Source organism: Callorhinus ursinus, unplaced genomic scaffold (assembly GCF_003265705.2).
Source record: "Callorhinus ursinus isolate GAN/ISIS: 27379988/994484 unplaced genomic scaffold, GSC_fseal_2.0 scaffold27, whole genome shotgun sequence".
Lineage (NCBI taxonomy): Eukaryota > Metazoa > Chordata > Mammalia > Carnivora > Otariidae > Callorhinus > Callorhinus ursinus.
Genome location: NW_027397089.1, coordinates 9,944,560 through 9,968,012, shown reverse-complemented (window position 1 = coordinate 9,968,012; position 23,453 = coordinate 9,944,560). Strand labels below are relative to the sequence as shown.

General features: G+C 37.3%; 1 protein-coding gene and 1 non-coding gene across 5 annotated transcripts in view; one reads left to right on the top strand and one right to left on the bottom strand.

Annotated features, from left to right (window-relative positions):
* Window positions 1-23,453, bottom strand: part of SOX5 (SRY-box transcription factor 5) — a 1,011,837-nt gene that overhangs the window by 886,553 nt on the left and 101,831 nt on the right. The gene's annotated exons all lie outside the window — the stretch shown is intronic.
* On the top strand, window positions 14,818-14,921 carry LOC112830242 (U6 spliceosomal RNA). The gene has a single exon (XR_003209863.1). It is a non-coding gene; the product is annotated as a U6 spliceosomal RNA (small nuclear RNA).

Sequence of the window (23,453 nt, the reverse complement as noted above, 5' to 3'; positions counted from 1 at the left end):
AAAGTTAAAGAATTGAAAGTGGAAAATACATGTTATACCTCTTTAAAGAAAATCTAATGTATAATTTTTGCAAGATGCCAAAATCATCAAATCATTCATGTTATTAATCTTGGGCGTTTGCTGACTGGCAAGGCTTCTAGGGAGTCTGTCTCTAAAGGACTATAAAGCTTTCAAAATACAGTTATGAAAAGTGGTAAATCCACACTTTTATTACCACTAAGACAAGAAGGTATGTTTTCAAAGACTACTATGAAAATTTAACCACAACAAAATATTTTTTTAAAGGTTTTTTTTGTTTGTTTGTTTTTTTGTCAGAGAAAGAGAGAGACAGAGAGCAAGCACAAGCAGGGGCAATGGCAGGCAGAGGCAGAGGGAGAAGCAGGCTGAGCAAGGAGCCCGATCCGGGACTCGATCCCAGGACCCTGGGATCATGACCTGAGCTGAAGGCGGACGCTTAACCGACTGAGTCACTCAGGCATCCCTAACCACAACAAAATATTTAAGGAAATTCTAATTGTATGTGTATGATATTTATGAATATGTGTATTTAATATGTAAAATTTATTAAACCTAAGAGTATCTATAAAATTAAAATAAATGTGCCCTCTATGTAAAACAGAAAATACAACACCACATACACATTTATACAGTTAGAGTCTTTTGCCGAAAACAGTAATTTTGCTTCATTACAAAGATCCCAGTCCTACGAGTTAAGAGGTCATTTTCTGACATTAGCAACTACATTTTCTTTTGGTCTATCTTATGTATAACTTATTTTCAAGGACCATTCACAAAATAAAATTTCGTCAATTTTATCTGCTTTGTCAACCACCAGCAGTAACTTTATTATTTATGTCAAGATAGACAAACATGGTGGAGTCTTGGTTCTGCCACCAATCACCTTATTTCCCAGTTCTGAGCCTCAGATCTAGGCTTGAAATATGTGTCAAAATGGGTTATATCAGTGTCTTTATGCTTGAAAATATTATAATTAAGTTACCCTTTCCATATGGGCACTTAACCAAAATTTACTTTATTGCAGAAGAGCTGGTTGAAGCATATTCACCCAATCCCACAGAAAAGCAAATACAAAGCAGAAAGTTGCCTTAGTATTTTTTTTTAAGAAAAAAGTCATATTCCTTGGTCTACTATAGCCAAAAAGTGTACATCTATCTGCCTCTGTCTGTTTATACCTCAGATGATAAAACAGAGGCTCTGAGAGATTATGTCATATACCCAAGATTATAAAGTTAGCAAGTGGTAAAGCTGGGGTTCAAACTCAGACCTTTCTGACTATGTGGTTTGTATGCTTCCCTTCTCAGAAGTTCACTGAGAACATAACTGCGATGCCACTCTATTGCTAAATCTATTAAATAGTCTACTGATGCTAAAGTCTCCAACACTTTCTACATTTCTTATGCAAGCACGATCCATTGCTTGGTACCCAAGAAAGTAACTGACATCTTTAACAGGGAAGTTAAATTCAAATATTCCACACAAGCTGCTTTTGATTGTCTAGAGAGACAGGAATTAAGGTAAATGACATGGTACTTGATAATGCATTTTATGATGAAAATGGTACCTCTTGAAAATTAGTCAGAGAGGTATGTGGCTTTGGTGACAGTGCCCAAGCAGAGAAAGGAAACAAAACAATGTGCTTTATAACAGGAATTCAAGAACTCCTCTCTGATTATCAGGAGAAAATTATTCCACTCTTTCCACCTGGCTTAGGGGTTCCTCGAAGCTTCATGATGGTGTTACCTCACCTCAGAAATCTCAAAGATTGGCAGATTGAGGACATTGTGCAAGCAAGCAGGCTCAGTGTGACATCTTACTACATATATTCCAAATGTCTTCACTGTATTTTATTGTAGTTTTCAGCACAGACTGGAACCCACAGACCTGGATCTGAATTTTGGTTCTGCCACTTACTAGTGCTATGAGTTTGGTCAAAATAATAAATCTCTTGCTTTAAGGTTCTGATCCATTAAAGATGGACACTGCCAGGAAGCTTAGAAAATTGTTGTGAGGAGTCAAATTACATATGTAAGTACTGAGCACTATCACACGAGAAGCTCCCAGTAAAAGCTAGCTGTTATTATTATTATTATCATTATTATTATTATTATCATCATCATCAAAAAACAATAGGATATGAGAACTTGTATTTTTTATAAAACCCTGATAGGATACTGTTCCTAGTAGTAATTAGGTAGTGGGAAAGAAATTACACCCTAACAAGTTGCATACAAAATTTAGGATATGTATAATGTTTTATTAAAGGGGAAAAAATACATACACACACTGTCTGATCCAATTATTATTTTAAAAAGAACAAAAAAGTTTATATTCCTAACTAAAAGCTTGAAAGCTCTAGATGCATTTAACAGTGGTTATTTGTGAATAAAATGTAATCTTTCTTTTTGGCTCACCAGTGTTTTCTAAATCTATAATGATTATGTATTTTGTAATAAAATAAGTATTTCATTTTTAATTTTCTTAAAATAACTACATTCATACTGCAAAAAAATTAAAATAAAATTTAAAAAATCTATATGAAGACAGAATGTCAGGTAGTAAAATAACAGAAGTTAATGCCCTGATATGATCTATGATCTACTGCATAACTAAAGGAGGCCTGAAAATCAAGGTGATTATTCTCAGATGATTAAAATGGTGCTTAAACATTTGTCTTAAGCAAAACAAATGACAGAACATACTAACACTAAATATTTTGAAAGTCCAGGGCAAATCTGTAATACTTTTTAATTTTCAACATTCATTAGTTTTTTAATGACTTTTCCATGGGTAAAAAGTTACAAACTCATCTTTTAGCACCAAAAAAATACACAATTTGGTTTGTAGTACACACTCATGTATGGCTTATTATCTACTCAAAGAAGTAGGCCACAGTGAAATGGGATGTGTCTACAAAAATGAGTTGGAAAAAATACTAAAATTCTTGTCAGTTGGACTGAAGAAATAGTACTATTAAATGGACCTTTGAAACATGTTTTTTGAAGCAATCAACAAATAATATTCTTTTTGAAGGCAATCTTGGGAGTTAACTCGATAAGAGCAGCCACTTGGCTAAAGATGAACTGTTTGTCTTGATTTGGTCACCACAGAATGCTAAGGATAGACATCCATTTAAAGGTTGTGATGTTGTAATAAATATTGAATTCTCTGATGTTTTAAATGTAAGGGTGATTATGCAGGGAAAACTGAGGGGGGCAGGGGAATCACAGAAGTGGAAACCGAAGTTCATGTTGCAGTCCTAGGCTTGAAAATGTAGCAGCACTCCTAATCATCTTCCTGAAACTCAGTGACTTCTCGATAGTTCTGCCCACATTAGACCTTCTTTGTGAATTATGCAGACCAAGCCATATGCCTTGTTCTCTCTATATGATTCCCCAAAAGTTTACTTCCCTCATTATAAATATCTGTGTTGTTTTCTATCTAAAATTCAACCTATATTTAAAATACTAGCTTCTTGCTCTGTAAATGGGAACAAGGGCATGGTCTACCATGTCCAGTGTCACTGACAATATGGGATTATTCAGAGATACCAGTTAGAATACAAGATTGAGACCTAAACAGAGCTTGGAGCAACATTTACTCTTTCTTGAATATTGGCAACATAAATTAAAATTTAGATTAACAGCAATGAGAATTGTAGGAACAGAATAGATAACAAAAATATCATAAGGGAAATGTTCAACTTATGACCTTTATGGATCATGGAATATGGGATATACAGTGAAGGATCAGAACTCTAGCAGGGCTTTTGGTACAGATGAGTATAGGTGTTCATAGATGCCATGAGAATGAATGGGATTAACCAGAAAAGAGCATGTTCAATGGAAAGAGAGCCAGGCATGAGCTCTGGGGAAAAGAGACATTAAGGAGAGGTCAACAATAAAGCAGCCAATAGAAGTGACTCAGAAAGAGTGCTCAGATGGGCAGAACAAAACAGGGAAAGAATAGTGTCTCAGAAGTCGAGAGAGGGAAAAGTTTCCAGAGAGATATGAAGTCAGGTAGCCCTGCAAAGAGCATAGAATCTGCATATTAGGAGGTCACCAGCGTCCTCTATCAGAGTAGTACAAATGACATGGTATGGGTGGAATAGTGATCATGGTGGGGAGAGAAGGGTAGAGGAGAAATTGAGGAAAGCATTATAGAGAATAGATTGCCTTCAAGGTGCTAGGATATATATAGAAAAAGAGTCACGAGACATTGTTTGAATTTTTTGAGCTTTCTAAGTGTCAAGGTTGGCTCCTCTGCCTGAGAAAGAAGCTTTCCTCTGTGTCCCAACAAACTCTCTGTTGAAATCTCAAAAGCTGAGCTATTACTAGCCTACTTCCTGTACATTTTCTGCAGTCACCAGAAAGACCCCTCTCTTCTCTGCACTGTCCCTCAACCGATTAATGGAGATGTGGTATTACTTGCATATGTTCCCACCGGCTCTCTTATAGTGAAAGAACACCCTTCCTTTTGGAGAATACATTCCAAGTTAATTTGACTGGAGCCAGCCACTTCCACTCCCAATCAGGGAGGCATTTAACTACGGGTGGCTCAATAGAAGCATGCCATCTCCCTGGCCACAGTGAGTGATTCAGGAAGGGCACAGAATTTTAAGTGGGCCAGTCATAAGAAACCTCCTGGGCCTAAAAAAAAAAAAAAGGATGCACTCTTTTCTCTGGAAATACTAGTTAAAAGAGTGTCATAGACTAGAGCTGGTTCTGTAAGAAGAAAGCTGCCTGTGTATGAAGCTAATACAGAGATGAGCAGAGCAGAGTAACGGGAAGAGGAAAGTGTACTCTGTCCTGATTATATTAGTTGTGCCTGAAGTAACTGTCATTTCCAGAACTTCCTAGTTATATGAGCCAATAAATCTCCTCTTTGGCTAAGTTATTTCAAATTGGGTCTTTATCATTTGCAACAAAAGATTCCTAATGCCATTCACATCTCACTAATCACATGTTTCTGAATATTGCAGGAATCTGTACGAAGGAAATCTCTCTATTCCACTAGATTATATATTTCTTGAGGGCAGGAAAGACATCAATCTACCATAATGCCTCACACATAGTACCTGTTCAATAAATATTTACCAAAACAAATGCGCAAAAGCAGTTCCTAATAGCATGCCATCAAGAGCTCAAATTAAACAACTCGACAATTAAATGAGAAGACCACAATGAATAATATACAGCTACCTCGTTTGCTGCTCTAGCTCACCTCTATCTATCTAACAAGACTGTCCTAAGCATGCTCATTCCTGTGCCAATTTGAGCTTAATCTCCCCATCTTGTTCACTCAAGTCAAGGTAGAATATTCGTATTATAAACTATATTTACAAACCTGGAAATTATCTATGCAATTGCCAATTTTTTTTGAGAAGACTAAAACTGCATTCAGAACAAGAATAAGGGAGAACTCATTGCTAGACATACCCCTTGAAATCAGGAGATACATATGCTAGCACGATGCCTTGCACATACTACCTGTTCAATAAATGTCTACTAAATAAGGAAATATCCTGGTTGGGGACAATTTAAAATTTTAGTCAGTAAAAATCTGAGTCAAATTTAGACTGCTGACTAAATGGAGAAGAAGAGAAAGGGAAGAAGTGAAAGATGAAAAAAAAGTCTCTCTTGGCTTGGACAGCCATGTTCTGCTTCTGGCCAATGTTGCAATGCTGGCTCTTTCTTGTCGTGTGTGTTTTATGAATCCCTAGAGATTCACCTTGCTGTGGTTCTTGAGCACTGGCAATGCCATAAATGCGGACTGAAGGACCCTCATCGAGTCCTAGATCAGATCACCAAACTCTAGTCTTTCTGCCAAGGCTGTCTTCCTCTTGACAGGAAATTCTTCAGCGTGGGGGTGGGAGTGAGGAGAGAGGCAGTGGCTAGAGACATCATACTTGGTCACATATGACCTCCAGGAAACCACAGCTTTTTCCTACTAGCTGTGAAAATGGGGCTTATTCCCACTGCATTCCTGTCTCTCTGTCCTGGCCTCTTACCTTCTGACTTTTGCATGTTCATGCCAGGTACCAGAACCTATGCCCCACCCCGCATAGGCCAGGCTACACACCAAGCTCCCTGAGTGGTCCCCTCACGTCCTGTCCACATGCACTTTGTGGGAATGGGAGGGAAGACGAGGGGAGAATGAGAGCAACACCTCAGCCGTCTTAATTCTCTCCACTGGAATTCTCACTTCCATACCCCTCATCAATCTTAGTATAGTCTTCCTTCCTCCTCCCCTCACACACCCTCTCCAGGTGAGTGCAGGGTAAACTGTCAAATAAACACACAAATGAGATATCTCAAGCTCCTAGAGAATCCTGAATCGATGGTTTGACCCACATTATTCTTGGTCCTTTGGAGCCCCGCTGCAGCTCTGATACAACTTGGGAAGTCCAATGTAACAACCTATTATATAAGGGAAATTATTGCATGTCCTGTTTAAAAACACAAAAACAAAAACATGACTTTGCTATGATTTGGGCCACATCCCACAGAGTTCATTGATCCACCCTTTATCAAATAATCAGTTGAGGTTGCAAGTCAGGCAAGAATTCATATTGTAGGAAATTCCCATTTACTTTTAGTAGGCTGGGATGAGAACCCAGGATTTATTTCCCAATCCAGAGTCCCTCCCCTGACACTTTGATAGAAGGAACAATAATTTCCTAATATAACCCTGGAAGCAGAGAAATCATCAGAAATGGGGGAAAAAATCCCTCCTTCTGTCCTTCTGTAGAAAACAAATAATCCTCTACATCATCCTATACTGCATAAGCGATAAGGGGCTCTGTCCTCTCTTGTATCGTATTTGGTATTCATGCAATCCTTCTCCTCCTCCAGTCCACCTAATCTTAGGAAACATAATTCTTTTCTCTCGTCCTCCTCCCTACACAAACTAAATTCCTGATTCTCCTGAAGTATGTGCAAACTACTACACTAACCTTCTCTTAAAGCAAGAATCATACTTCAACCTAAAACAGCAATTGGACAAGTGTGTTTACTATTTTATATTATGAGCTTGGTTTTAGCACCTTTTATGACAAAAATGTTGATTTCTTCCCCGTCATAAAGTGGCTGTGGCACTCTGTGGTGGCATGCTACAAGCACAAGTTCATGGCAAGTTCAGAGGAAAGGAATGTTCAAAGAAAACTGAACCCAAAGCATTGTGGGTAGTGATATGGAAAGTTGACAAAACAATGTGATAAACAATGGGGGGAAAAAGAAATAATTAAGTGTTCTGAAGCCCTGTATCAGCATTTTATGCATTGTTAACTTTTTTTTAGGAAACTGTTTTATTGTGTGTGGTTTCATGGAGAGATACTAACCCAGTCTGTTGAAACACCCTTCTGCATGTATAATGATTATAAAACTCTTTTTTTTAATAAAAAGAAAATGGGCAAATATGTCTGCCTGAGATAAGGCTTTCTGAACAAAATATAATACATGGAAATCCTTTCTTGAAGTGCTTTGTGGATTTAAGGAGGTAGGAAACTTAGAACAGTAGAGTTACAGTAAACATGAGGTCTAAACAAGGTGTCAAAAATTGAACTATATGTTGCAACAGGCAAAGCAAGAAGTAAAAGTAACAGAAAAAGGTAAATACTTTATAGATACAAAGGTACTTCTGGAAAACAATTTGAGCAGCTGAGATCTGTCAAAGAGATACATTTTGAATATTAGAATGCAATCCTCCATCAATCATAGTTCAGTCTACATTTACTGTCTTGTTAGGTCCATTTCAATGTAGTTGTCGTCCTTTTACTCACACTCATTTATTTAGTTTCTGGAATGATTTTAGGCACTAGGGATTTGTGAGTGGACAAAACACACAAAACACCCTGAACCCATGAACATTATATTCTAGTGAGCAAAGAATACAATAAACATAATAATTAAACATATGGTATATTAGAAGATGGTGCATACAAGGAGAAAAATATAGCAAAGAAGACAGATATATTGTCATAGGGTCAGGGCAGGGAAGGGGGGCTCTGCTGTTTTAGAGTTTAAAAGTCATAAGAGGGGTGCCTGGGTGGCTCTTAAGTCGGTTAAGTGTCTGCCTTCGACTCAGGTCATGATCCAGGATCCTGGGATGGAGTCCCCCATTGGGCTCCCTGCTCAGCAGGGAGTCTGCTTCTCCCTCTCCCTCTACCTCTCCCCACTACTCGTGCTCTCTCCCTCTCTCTCAGTCTCTCTCTCTCTCAAATAAATAAAATATTAAAAAAAAGTCATAAGAGGAGAAATTAATGAGAAGGTCACAACTGATCAGACTTAAAGGAGGTAATAGAGTAAGCATTCACTTAACTGAGGAGTAAGTGTGTGAGCAAACAGCAAATTCAAAGGTCCTGAGGTGGGAGCTGTCCCAGTAGGTTAGACAAATATGAAAAAAGCTAGTGTGGATGGTGGGGAAGAAAGAAGAGATGAGATGGTTCACTATGAGTTCAAGAGGTAACTAGGGAAGGGGAAAGGTCAGGGCATCATAGTATTATAAGGACATTAGCTTTTATTCTGAGGGAGATGGGAAGCCATGGGAGTATTCTATAAAATGACACGATATCATATACTAACCACTTATATCCAGAAGTACTTACAAGGTACAAGTTTTTTAAACTTTTTAATTTTATGGTATGTTTTTTAAAACATCTTTTAGGCCTCAAAACCTAGAAATGATAAAATAGGACCAGGAAGTAAAGATAGAAGTAAGAATACTGTAACATGGTTACTGTGATATCACTTTGTTTCAATGAATACCTAAGATGCTACATGAATTCAGTGATTTTCATCACACCATACTAAAAATCATTGACTGAATCCATAGTCCCAGCCAATAAGTGTAATCTGCCTCAGTATACCAAACCAGTTTGATTCTGTCATATCTTAGACAATTTACTTCTTTACATAAACCAGGCTCCTACAAAGAAAGAAGGGACATACATTGTTGATATCACTCAAGTGTCTGTTCATTTTGTTCAGCACATGTCAGATGTTAGAACAAGAATGAGTTGTCAGAGTTTTAGTGATGTTTGATAAAGAAGTACTGAGACTGGTTAGCTGGAAGAAGGATAACATCTCCTGGCAGGCCAAGCTACACAATAATCAGTATTGACTCAAATCAGATGTTATTGTGCATTATCAATATAACAGGTTGTGACTTGAATTTCCTTAGTAGGAAAAACTGTTTTGAAAGAACAAGGAAAAGCAGCTTTTTCAACACCCATTCTAATATAGTGCTCCATAAAATAGCTGCAAAAATGTCCTGCTTTCTTGTCAACTATGAAAAAAGGACTTGGTCAATAAATCCTTATATTACTATTACATATAATGTTAATATTCAGAAGTTTGAGAAGCTTCCAGAAACCTGCAGTCTTTAAACTAGTGTTTAACAAGGAGGTTGATGTGGGAGAGATGGGAGGAATTGAGCTAGTTCTGCATAGGAGGTTATTGAAATTTCAAGGTTCTCTATGCCCATTTTATATTTAAATGCTAAATCCTTCCTGAAATGCCCACAGGATACTAGAAGAAGTAACTATTTCTTTCAAATGGAGGAACAGGGGTCTTTGAAATCTAATTGTTATGGTCTTAGCCAAATTAGTTAAAGAAGCATTTCAAAGTCTTGATAGAAGAAATTTATTCCTATTAAGCATTCAACTATATGCCAGGTCACTGTATTTGTGTGTGTGTGTGTGTGTGTGTGCGCGCGCGCGCTTGCATGTGTGTGTATGACTATCCCCACTCTATAGAAGAAGAAACTGAAGGACATATTCAGGGCAGATACAGGAGATTGGGCAAGAATGGGAGTACAACAATTCAAGGGTGAAATGGCACAGAAATCTAAAGTTAGCAATGGGATGTGAAATTTATACTAATTTACCTGTAGAAGATGCTGTTGTGTACCATTCACCCAACAACTAACGATCTTCCCTTCAATTCGAAGCACTCACTGCCCCAGCTGCTAGCATCACTGAATGCTAACAACTCACAGCTGAGCCCCTCTCTGGGCACTGCCTCTGTTGAAGGGAGCTGCCTCGCTGGAGGCTAAACTCTTCCCCAGGGGCAGCAAATGTCTACCGACTGCTAAACAAGGAGGTACAAAGGCCAGCCCCCTACCTCAACTCAGGACAGCTCCGAATGGCCAGCCCAGCTCTAGAGCTCCCCACAGGATTGGCTGCAGCCTCTGTTGCAACTGCATCTCAATTCAACCTCTCCATCTGCCCTTTCTGCTTCCCTCACCCCTCATAGGTACTGTTCCCAAGAGCACACAACAATAAACCTCATAGATGCAAATGTCAGAGGCTCAGAGTATGTTTCCAAAGGAAGCCAGCCAAAGACAACACCACAGCAAAAATAATTACTAGATGATAAGGTTTCCCACCATCCAAAAGAATTGAGATTGAAACGTAGTAACTGATTCTACTGGGTACCTCCATAGGCTAATGTTAGTTTCTAATGCAATTCCCATTATACCTGGAAGCAAGTCATAAGTACTCACGCTGTTACAAAGTGTTTATATTTAAGTTAGTTAAAACAATAATGAATCACTGACTTAAATGAGGAATTGCCAATTAGTGAGTGATTTTACAGGGACTATAAAGTGCTATATAGCTCATGTAAGCTATGGGGTGGTCAAATCTGCATGGTATCAAATATGTCTGATTAACTGCATATTTTTTAACACGGTGTTTGCTTGAGAAGCTTGTTAAATATTTTTTTAATTATGTAATTGTGTATAAGCCCAAGGAGACTAAACAAAAGTGGTAAAAAGAAAAATAAATTTTACAACAGACTACTGAGTTTCATGTAGATCCAAAGAAAGACTCTAAGATGGATTATTAAAGAAATGGCTTTTGAACATTAAGACCAGGAAATAAGGATCATAAAGGGTCAGAGGGGGTTAAAGTGGTAACACAAAGAATGTATCAGATACACCATATCTGGGTGTCAGTTAAGATACCTCATGATGATTTCGTTGAGGTCAAGACAGAGATATAAGCTGAAAAATAATATAAATAGCTGAGGTTAGAAAATGTTGAACAACTGCATCCAGAGAGAACTGCTACCTTAACTGACAGTTGGAAGGAAAAATTTTGGTGGCTCTAAGTTTTGCCTCTATCTCTCCTCTCTTGTCCTGGTGATCTACAAAGGAATGGGGTCACATAGGGAGGGCTTGTGTTCATAGGCTAAAGCAAGTGTTGATGGAAACCGGGCTGGCTTTATTTTCTAAGGGGAAAATTCACTATGACAGGCACAACATGCTGTCTAAAGAAATATTATACAATCTTAATCAGAATGGTACAATACAATCCTATAGAGTCAGTAGCATGAAATAACAAAGTTATCACAACACAAAGGTTTTACAGATTAGGGGACCTCAAAGGTAAGTGTTACTCAGAAGACATAACTGAGCCTTTAGCAACCAACATTTAACAAATATATATTGAGCTTCTTATGTGTGCCAGGAACTGCTTTATGCACTGGAGATAAAGCTATGGATAAAAGATACAAGACCCTGTTACATTCTAATTGTGGGAAAAGCAAAAAGATAATAAATGGCTAAAAAATTATTAAGAAAACATTCCATCATGATGATTCCTATAAAGAAAATAAACATGGCACTATGATAGGGAGAAATTGAAGTTACCTTAGCTTGAATTCAAGAAAAGTCCTCCCTGAAAAGGTGTCATTTGAGCTAAGATCTGAATAGCAAGGAAAAATAAGCCATTTGAAGGTATGAAGGAAGAACATTCCAGGCAAAAAGAACCAATGTTAAAAAAGCCTCACATAGACAAGCTTGGAAAGGATAGTCGTGTGGCTAAAACATACTGAGTGAGAGATATAAAGGTTAAGAGTTGAGATCAGAGGCCTAAACAAGAGTCAGATCATGTAAAGTTTTATGCAATGATACATGGAGGAGAGACATAACTGATTTGTTTGGAAAAATCACTCTGGCTGCTATTCAAAGAACCAAATACAGTGCGGATAGAGGTGGATAGAATGCAAGTTCAGAGACCATGTTAAGAAGCTATTGTTATACAAATAATACATTATATGTTTAAAAAAAAAAGATAGTAGGAAGAGAAAAATGAAGGGGGGGAATTCAGAGGGGGTGATGAACCATGAGAGACTATGGACTCTGAAAAACAAACTGAGGGTTCTAGAGGGGAGGGGGGGGGGGGATGGATTAGCCTGGTGATGGGTATTACAGAGGGCACGTACTGAATGGAGCACTGGGTGTTATACACAAACAATGAATCATGGAACACTACATCAAAAATTAATGATGTAATGTATGGTGATTAACATAACAATAAAAAATAAATAAAAATAAAAAAACACTGAGTATCCAAAACACAAATACAAAGTATTTTAGAGTGAAAGAGTTTTGTACTTAAATTAAATTAAACATTAAAATATGTGTAATTTTATCTTTATCTCATTAATTTGGGATTTTAATCATTTGTGAAATATGTATCATCTTCAACTTATATTAGCAAAGCTATCAATACATCTAATTTATAAATAAATAATATAGCTATAAAAAAAGAAGCTATTGTTATTGGTAACAGGAAGCTCCAAGAAGGTGAAATTTAACAAGGACAATCATAAGCCTGTTTTTATATCAAACCCCCCCCCAAAAAAACAATAGCATAGTATAAGATAGGAGATTCATGAGTTACAGCAGCACAGATTTTAAAAGAACAGGGAAAAACAAAATGGTGGGGGTATGTCAAAGGGACATAGAGGCCAACAGACAAAAGCTTCCACTGGCCAAAACTGGAACAATTTGAGCAATAAATAATATACTATTGAATTATAATCCTAAGTATCAGATAAATATCCATGAGTCCATACTTATATAAATAAATGATTGAGTAGATAAATAAATGGGGGAAACTGACAAATCTCCCATATAGAATTTCAAATAATTTATGTAAATATTCTACCTTGAGGAGATGGAGTTTAACTCTTCACCTCTTGAGTGTGGGCTACTCTTCCAAAGAGTACAATATAGAAAGAGAGAATAAAGTAACCTCAACATAGAGAAACCGTGGCCAGGTGATCAAAGGTTAGTGTCAGTGATAAGTCAAGTTGACAGTATGTGCCCTTGATATAGTAAGATTGGCACTTCACCTCTGTGATCTTCCTCCCCAAAACCAATAACCCCAGTCCAACCATAAAAAAAAAAAAAATAGACAACCACAAATTGAGAGACAGTCTACAAAATGCCTGACTGTCAAGGTCATGGAAAACAAGGAAAATCTGAGAAACTGTTACAGTCCAGAAGAAAGTAATGAGACATGACAACTAAAAGTAATATGAATCCTGGATAAATCCCTAGAACAGAAAAGGGACAGTTCCCTAAAAACTAAGGAAATTCAAATAAAATATAGAGTTAAAATCAAAGTATGCAATGTTGGTTACTTAGTTGTGCTGAATATATCATAGTAATATAAAATGTAAACCATAGGGGAAACTGGATGGAGAATATACGGAAGCACTCTGTACTATCTTTCAGCTTTATAATCTAAAACTATTATAAAGTTAAAAGTTATTTTATTAAAAAAAAAGCATAGGGACCTTGAACTGTTTCCCATCAACCTAAGTATGGCATCTAAAAATTGGAAGCCAAAGACTTCCTCCACTCAGTCTTGTTGAAACAAAGCCATAGTACTATGGGGAACACAGTAATGCCAGGTGCCCTGCTTGGGAAGGAATGCAGAGAAATGCTCTAGAAACAAGAGTAACCAGAATGGACAGAGGACTTAAAGTCATGTCACATGGAAACAACTAAAAGTACCACGTATGCTTAACCAAGGAAACCAGAAAGGCACAATAGTTTTCTCAAAATACATGAGGGGTCATTATAAAAGAGTGAGGACTGGACCCTTTTCTAAGTCTGAAACTGTAGCATTTGGTAAAAATGGAGGAAAGATTATGAGTGGAAAAATATCTATTCAAGAAAAGGAAGAACATTATAAACCTAGAATTGCCTGCCCTGGGAGGCAAACACATGCCCTTCCAATCCTGAGCATTCAGGCTTCTGACGGAAATACATTTGTCCAGAAGTCGTAGAGGAGATGGGTATTTGAACTACAGAAGACTTTCTAGGTATTCACTACAAAAATGTAATGTCTTCCTGCTTCTCTACCAGCACTTAATAAATGATGAGAAAACTGGTAGTACCCAAAACCAAGGTTACACTATAGTAATTTGTATACTCTAGTCACTTTTAATTTTTTATTAACAAATTTATTTATTTATTTTACCTTGTAAAATGTCTTTTAAGGGGCGCCTGGGTGGCTCAGTCGTTAAGCGTCTGCCTTCAGTTCAGGTCATGATCCCGGGGTCCCGGGATCGAGCCCTGCATCAGGCTCCATGCTCAGCGGAAAGCCTGCTTCTCCCTCTCCCACTCCCCCTGCTTGTGTTCCCTCTCTCGCTGTGTCTCTCTCTGTCAAGTAAATAAATAAAATCTTTAAAAAAAAAATGTCTTTTAACTATGGGTAGGTAGACCTTCTTAACTCTGTTATTGGAATAATGTGGATATCCCTATATCTCCAGCACAGACCTCACCCTTGAATTCAAGATTCACTTGTCCAATTGTTTATTTGACCTCTCTACTAGAATGTCTAATGCACATCTCCAACTTAATGTGTCCAGTACAAAACTTCTGATTTCCCACCTAAACCTCCCTCAGTCTCATCAACAAATACCACCAATCTATACCTAATTTCCTTCCATTTATCCCACACATCCACTTCATTAGCATGTCCTTAAACACCTATATGTTGCACTCTCTTTGGCAGCACATATACTGAAATTGGAACAATACAGAAATTAGCATGGTCCCTGTGCAAATAGGACACCCAAACTTGTAAAGTGTTCCATATTTTTTGTACAGTAACAGATGGTAGCTACTCTTGTAGTAAGCATAGCATAACATGTGAACTTGTTGAATCACTATGTTGTACACCTGAAACTAATGTAGCACAGCATGCCAACTATACTTCAATTTAAAAACCCTATATGTTCATGTGTCAACTTCTCTCCACCCCTAGTTCAAAGTAGTCCTTCCTAGACTATTGCAATCACTTCTAACTGGTCCCCTACTTCCCTTTCCCCTTAAAATTTATTCACAAAGCAGCCAGAGATTATGGCCATGTGTGTGCATGCACACACACACACACACACACACACACAGAATCAAGCCCCTTCTTAAATAGTTAAACATGACGCTTAAAAAAATTCTAACTGCTTACTCTGTGGTCTGGTTCTTGTCAATCTCTCTGAACTCTTCTTACCATTTTCCTCCTTGCCAGTCTCTGACCACATTAGCCTTTTCTCTATTCCTCACAACCTCAAATTCATTTCTCCCTTAAGGATATTGGAACAGCTGTTCTCGCCGCCTAATATGTTATCCCCATGATCTTCAAATGTCTGGTTCCTTCCTGTTATTCTAAAATAGCCATTAAGGCACTCTTCACCACATCAGCCTATTTTATCTCTCTGCATAGTACTTATCACTAGTTGACATCGTCTTGTTGCCTTTTTTATGTTTGTGTTGCTTTTGTCTGCAAGTTGTCTGAGAACAGGAAGCTTGTATACCTTATTTACATCTGTAGCCTGAGCACCCCAAACAGAGCTCTGAATATAAGCAGTCATAAATATTTGTTCAATGAGTAATTTTAATAATATGACTGAAGATGATATCCTATGTCATAAGACTTGAAACTTTCCTCAAGTGAGCTTTTCTAATATTTGAAAAAAAACCAATCTTCTAAAATATAACCAACCATTAAGATTAACACGATAAATATCAAATGATGCTAATCTACCAATTTTTTCTACATTCCCCAAATTCACCTTTGCACATTCCACTCTCTTATGTGTATGTTTGCAGTATTGCCTGACTGAAAGAATTTCTCCTGGAATGTTCTCTAATGCCCAATATCATCTATGTAAATATAATAATCTGTGAAAATATCATCCATTTTTAAGACCCAATGCCAAATTCTACCTTCCCTCTGACACATTCTCTGATTAACATCTATCTTGTATGCACCCAAAATACTTTGCTCTTTAATGACAACACTTATCTCAGTGAGAGGGCTGCGTATTAACAGATAAGAGTTTCTCAAAGTTTGTTCCCTAGAACACTAGAACTTGAGACAATTTTTACCATTCACATTAGCTTGGGAAACACTGTAAAATATATATACCTACTTTGAGGGATTCACAACACAGTAAAATTAAAGGATCTGGACAAAGTCCCATAGTGAGTAATGTGTGGGATGTAACCTTCTGTAACTCAATTTTTGTTTTCCATTATTTGATTACAGAATCATCAATAAAAAAAAACAGATATCCATTAACATCTCACAGTAGATAGCCTGAGATATACCTGAATAATGGTTACGAGCATGGGTTTTGGAAGTTGCTAAGTTGGAGGACTTCAGTTTTAACAGGCCTCTAACAATGATTAAAGGAGTGACTACAAGCAAGTAATTGATCTCTGGGCCTCCACCTTCCCATCTGAAATAGAGTTGAATAGGACTATCGCATAGGATAAGCATAAGGATTGAATAAAAGTGGCAGGGTGCCTAGGACCTAGCAGCCCCTCTATAAATATTAGCCACCATTTGATTAATAATTTTTTTATCACTGTTGTACCTCAGTAAGGTCAGGAATTTTTGGTGTTCACTTATGAATCTCCCACAAGACGAAACAGATACCATGCATAGAGACTTAAGGGTTTGCAAACTTTGGGCATGCTTTGGGCAGGACAGCTGCCACAAGAACGCTAGCACCGGGTCTGAAATGCTCAGGCCTCACACCATCCCTATTGCCTTACGTAGGGCTTAATTCAAGATTTATGCTACCAGCCTTGTCTTCTGAGGCATTAGAGTTTACAACCCCTTATACGGAAGTCCTCAACTAATGTTTATTGAATTGCTTGATCTCAATGGATTCTGACTTCCTTCAATTCTCATCCACCTCAAAACAACACCTGAAACCTTTAACGTAGATCTCTTTCAAAAGAGTGACTCACTCAAGCAATGATTTATATATTTAATACCTAAGTTAGGAAGAAGGTAAAATGTACAGCTAGAAAAATTCTCAAACCTGATGTGCACTTCTCCCAACTGGTCAACAAGTTAAGTCCATAGTGTTGAAGAAATTCAGAGACTAATAAAGAGGTCCCTTGGGACTGGCTGTTAGTGCCAACTCCCAGAAGGTAGGAGGCATTTGTACATGGAGGGGACATGGAAGGGACTACAACTGATGACCTCCAGAGGGCCATTTCACCCTTGAGTTTCTATTAAATCATTGGAATTTAAAATAGAGCACTAAAAAGAACTTTAAGAGATCATCAAGGCCATCCCCCTGCCTGTTAGAATATTTTTATATCTCCAAGTTCAATGTTGAAGTGTGAAGGCTCAAGCTGCAAGAGAAATTGGTGGGTTAGAGGGCAGGAAAGCTTAGGGGGAGAAAAGAGAAAGGCAAAGAAAAATCTGAGGATAAAGGAATTTATGCCCTCCCAATTAACCTTACCAAGGACCTCAAAATTCCCAAGGCAACCTTGATTCTACCTTTCTTTCTTTTGTTTTCAAATATGGAATTTTCCCCAGGACTAATGTTAGAATTGAGCATATTCTTCCTTTGATTTATGAGAACATTCAGGGAATATAAGGTCATGAAAGTTACCAAACCAGCTGGCTTCAATGCAAAGTAATTAAATATAAAGTCTTAAAAACTTAAAATCCTTACTAGACTTGTTTCAGAAGAATGTTACATTCATCTTCCTTTACATTTAAAGTACTCATTCTTATATTTTTAAAATATTTAGATTTACATGAACCTTCCCCTGATGACAGCAGTGGACCCTATTCAGAAAATCTATAGAAGAGTAGAAATTAGAGCATCTGTATTTGTGGTTAAACTACTAGTGAACAACATTTCAGGAAATACGTGGTTACAGTAATTAGATAACCATAAATGCCTGTTAGTTCAGAAAAGCAAAGTTAAATGCTGGATTTTTTTTTCCTAAAAAAACAAAAACAAACCAAAAAAAAAAGCCACTACAATGTGAAATAAGCAGAAACAAAAAACAAAAACAACAAACGACCCTAACTGATTTCTTAAAATGTTGAACAAAACTTAAGTGGTTATGCTCTAAACATGAAAGCAATCTACTCAGTGTAGCATTAAGATGTGGGTTTATAAGCTTCCCTATATTAGGTAAAATGCCTATACCAAGAATTGTGCTATACTATTTATTTTTCAATTCCTTTGATACGATCCTTAAATTGTACTTAATAATACGTTATAGACCAGGGCCCACCCAGGGGCTTTCATGACCCCTCTATGCTAATACTGTCTTTAAGACAAGTCAGATCCTTTGAAAAGCCTCTCAGGTTCTAGATTTTATAATTCCTTTGTAGTATGCCTATTCAGATACACAGAGTTAGTAATTTTTCTAAGAAAAAGGATGTCTGAAACTACACTCTTGCAGGTGTAATCCTGTAATCCACTCACACAAGTAAATCATTCCTACATCCAGCAGCTGGAAAACAGAGCCAATTTCTGGTAAATGGACATGATAGCCAATTAAAGGAAACCAAGTGGTAGCAAGCCTAGATGGTGAAACATGAGCCAATTTTCTGTGACTTTTGCTTGCGGAACCAAGCATGCTTTAATAGAGTGGCTTCAGGTGTTGATACTCTATCAATGTCTACATCTCTCTGATTGAGCGTGACATAATAGCTCTTCCCTTTTTGAAGGCCGAGTGTTTCCATTTTCTTGAATCCTATAGATATCCAAGAGCAAAGAGAGTTGCCACATTACATTTCTCCAAAAAAAACCATAGGGTAGTCAAATTAATCTAATTATCTGTGACCCAATTTGATAATACTGCTAAAAGCAATGTTAGAAAGGACTTCTCTAGAGTATGCTCTCTGTTTTCTCATTCATTCTCTTTTCTAATAATTTGGTTGAGAAAATACCCTTTAACACTGAAAATGCACCTGCTTTGATATTTTATGCATAAACTTGAACTATGAAAATGTGTGCTCTATTTACTGGTAATTTGGAAAATGTAATGATGAGACACTTAAAATTGTCATCAGTTTAAAAAGGTCTGAAAAATTCTAAAGATTGGTCCAGCATCATTTTCACATTCGACAATTCCACTCAAGAAAGTAATTCTCAGGTGACTAATAAAACAGGTTCAACTACTGGTTCAGCAAAGGTCAGAAATATCACTTGCTTGGAGCTCATTCTATGAAGTTGCACACAGTGAGTTTTCTACTTTCTTCTTTCTTTTCTCACTTTGATCCACTCTTGATACTATTCACTTTAGTTTCTGACTCACAGATAGAAACATGTGGCAGGATTTATGGTATTTTAGAAAATAATTTCATGTTCCATAAGTAACAGAGATGCATAATTCTTTATGGGAGTCACTTCATTCCAATTTTTCCAATTATGAATTTACACTGAAACTCCATCTTTGGAAGCAAAAGACTCCAAAAACCTCTGTTGTTTCTTTTTTTTCTTTTCTTCTCCAATGTACTATCATTCTGAATTTTTAATATTTATAATGAGAGCAAAATTATATGCTTGGAATGCACCCTTCAACATAATGGTATTACAACTAAATATTTATTTGAATTATGTTTATGGTAATAATAACTAATGTGGTTGGTTTTTTTCACGACATAGGTTAAAAGTCTGTAGCCTCTAATTTGACAAGAACTCTATTATCACTTTCTGCAAAATTAGACAGGAAAGAATATTAAGACATCTAAAATCTGACACAAATAGAAATCGCTTTCTCTCACTTTCCTTTTTTTTTTTAAACAAGAAAGATGATTATATGTTGCCTGACATTCCATTTTCAGGCCAACAAAGGGGATATAGAGGTTCACTCTTTATCTCTTCCACTGAATAAGACCCTTGCAAGAATGCATTGGTATTTAATACACTGAACTTCTTTAGATGAAGATAAAGTGAGCTTTATCTTCTTGATGGTCTTATCCATTCAGTTCCCTCTGTTTCAACTAACATAAAAATATCTTCAAAAAAAAAAAAAAATCTTCACGGCAAGGAGCAGCCCGGAGGGCTAATCCACAGCACATCATCTGTGAAACATACCATCCTCATATTTGAAAAATGACCAACTAAAGATGAATAAACAGTACTGAGAGAGGAAGAATTTCCACACTCAAAGCTGGAACAGAACCTGAAGAAAAATATTTTTTGAAGTACCAAAGTAAAGGTTGGAGGGATGGGGTAACGGGGTGATGGGTATTTAAGGAGGGCATGTGATGTGATGAGCACTGGGTGTTATATGCAACTAATGAATCATTGAACACTACATCAAAAACTAATGATGTACTATATGTTGGCTAAATGAACATAATTAATTAATTAATTAATTAATTAAAAATAAAATAAAATACCAAAGTAGGGGTGCCTGGATGGCTCAGTCGGTTAAGCATCTGCCTTCTGCTCAGGTCATGATCCCCAGGTCCTGGAATTGAGCCCTTGAGTAGAGAGCCTGCTTCTACCTCTGCCCCGCACCCTGTTCATGCTCTTTCTCTCTCAAATAAATAAATAAAATCTTTAAAAGAAAATAAAGTACCAAAGTAGGCTGATTTTTGCATTGATTTGTATAATGGCCTATTTGAATTTTTTAAAATGTCTCATACTGTACTTGAGCACTTTTGGTTTTGGTCACAACTACAAATGGAACTCCAAAAGCTGAGGCTATTTTCCATGATGCCTTTGGAGAAATCTGTATGAGAGATCTCTTAGAAATAGTACAAAAAGTCTATCCTCCTGCAAAATTCAGCGAAGACTTTATCAGGGTATTTTGATTAATTTCACTTCAGAAAATGTACACGCATGGCCTATGCTCAAAATAACACCCCCCCCCAAATACACCCAGAGATTCCAAAGTTTAGCATTTCTCTTTTTTTAATTTTTTTAAAGATTTTACTTATTTGAGGGGGAGAGGGAGCACGAGCAGGGGGAGGGGCAGAGGAAGCCCCAAGCAGGGAGCCCAGTGCAAGGTTCGATCCCAGGCCCCCAGTATCATGACCTGAGCCAAAGGCAGAGGCCTGACTGAGCCACCCAGGCATCCCTAAAGTTTAGCATTTCCCCCAAAACATCTCTGAAAATGATAGCATTCCAGTAAAGATTGATATTCTGCTGAGTATAAGGCCATGACCCTGAGATGCTAGAAAACTAACCTCATGCAGTAGAGGCTGTGTCAAATGCCCCTCCAAGACTGAGGCACTCATTCTAGCTGCCAGGTGCTCTGGCTGGGGCTAATTTCTACGTGACTACTCCTCAGGACCTGCCCCCAGGGGAATGGGGGGGCTGCCTTGCCCAGAGTCATGCCCCTAGAAAGGGTTTAGAGCGAAAGAGGCTGGGTACCCTTCCCTCAGGAACAAAAACTCTGAAGGACCATGCAGTGCCCAAGCTCTCCAGGGATCCACCGAGGCCTGAGTTTTAACTACATCTCAGTACAGCTCCTCCCGATGCCTGGTCCTGGGGCCTACTCCCTCATAGGTGTTGATCCCAAGAACATTCCCAGTCTCCAACTTAGCACCTCAGGGAACCCAACCGAGGAAGCATTACAATGAGAGGAGCTGGAGGGGAACCAAGATATATTACAATTCAACATTACTCCTTTCGTAAAGGTAAAGAAACCTCAGCCAAGAATGATTAAATAATTTGCATGGAGTCAAGGGTCCAGTTATTCCTGGTAGCAGCTCTTCTGCCTTTCCACTTAAAGGCGAGTATTCTTTTCATCATTAGAAATTGTTTTCCTCAATGGACTTTAGCCTTCACCTAACAAAATCACATTTGAGCTTACATCTGGCCAAGTAACAGTTAATAGTTTACCTCTTTTTAGCCTCCCTCATGCCCTATGGTATTTCTAGAAACTCTACCAAGGAAGGAGAATCCTCCAAATGCGCTGGAAGGATTTAGGGGATCAGGGTGGTTGAGGTGGAAACTAACTTTTTTCTGAATATCTACTGGCATCATCTAAGGAACTTTACATAACATCTTAATCTTCACAACTCAGTGAAGGAATATTTCTTCTCTCATTTTACAAATGAAGGAACTGAGGTCCAGTTGGGTCATACGAGATTTGACTCTGAAACCACTGGTATGTCCACTTACCCCAGTGCCTCACTGGGACTGCAAATAAAAGTGCTCTGTCCTCCCTCGTTCACCACGTTTGCAAGTGTGAGGCCTTGGTTATAAGTTACCTTCCTGATTGTGACAGTGTAACTTCACTACATGATATACCTATTAACTTGACTCACTATAAATAAAAATCAACAATGCCACACTTTTCAGAATGTTGATTAGTATTTATGATTTCATATTGCCAAAATAAATAATTTACTTTGAGGGATTAGTAAAGCTAAGACATATTCTTACAGTGTTTTTCACCAGGATAAAAAAATTTACAATGACATCCCTTAACTAGGCACTTAAGAAATCATTTGGCAGTTTACTTTTTGCCAAATGCCATACATTGTTTTAATGTCAGATAGGAAGTAAAAGTTATTTATAGACTGAAATATAACACTATTAAAGCTCAATCTTATATGCAGCAACACATTCCAAATAGAGTTCTCAACACTACATTTTAAAGCGCAAATCACTGTATTCAATACCAGCATATGAATGTCTTCTTAATAGAGTACCAGATGTGTGACAAAGACTCCAAAAGGGGAGACAGTTGAAAGAAAAAACTAATAATGTCAATGATATATTTTTTACTTTAACCTAAAAATTAATTTTTGTGACTAAACTTTTATAACCCATTTTTTCAATATCTGTGATTCATAAGACACCGCTATCAACATGAGCCAGGTTAAATGTTGCTTTAACAATGCTGAACTCTGACATTTTGGTTAATCTAAGTAATTTTTTAAAAGATTAGCATTTCTTATTTGGGTATATAGACACAACATTTTTTAGCCTTGTGGGACTGTTTTTTTCATAGGAAGATAAGCCTTGGGATAATTCTCTTTCTGGGGGAATTCTGGTATTTGTAGTTTTATGAGCACAACTAATTGTTACACTTTAGTTACAACAAGGTGGCTTCTGAATTCCTTAAATAAGAGGGTTTTAAAATCTGTGACAATTATTTAAATAAGTCTAAGAAAAAGATGTAAAACAATTTTTAACGTAAACTGATTGCTGCCCTCAAAGTGGTAGGGCTGTCTCCCATTCTTGCATAAATACACAGAACGGTATGTTTTATTTGTTTCTAATACACAGCATGACATCGTGAGGTCTATTAGCTGGTTTTATTTTATCTTAGGCTTAAAAATCAGTGGGCATTGCAGACACAGGAAGATGAGGTAAAATGAGAAGCAAGATATTAAAAGTGTTCTCTAA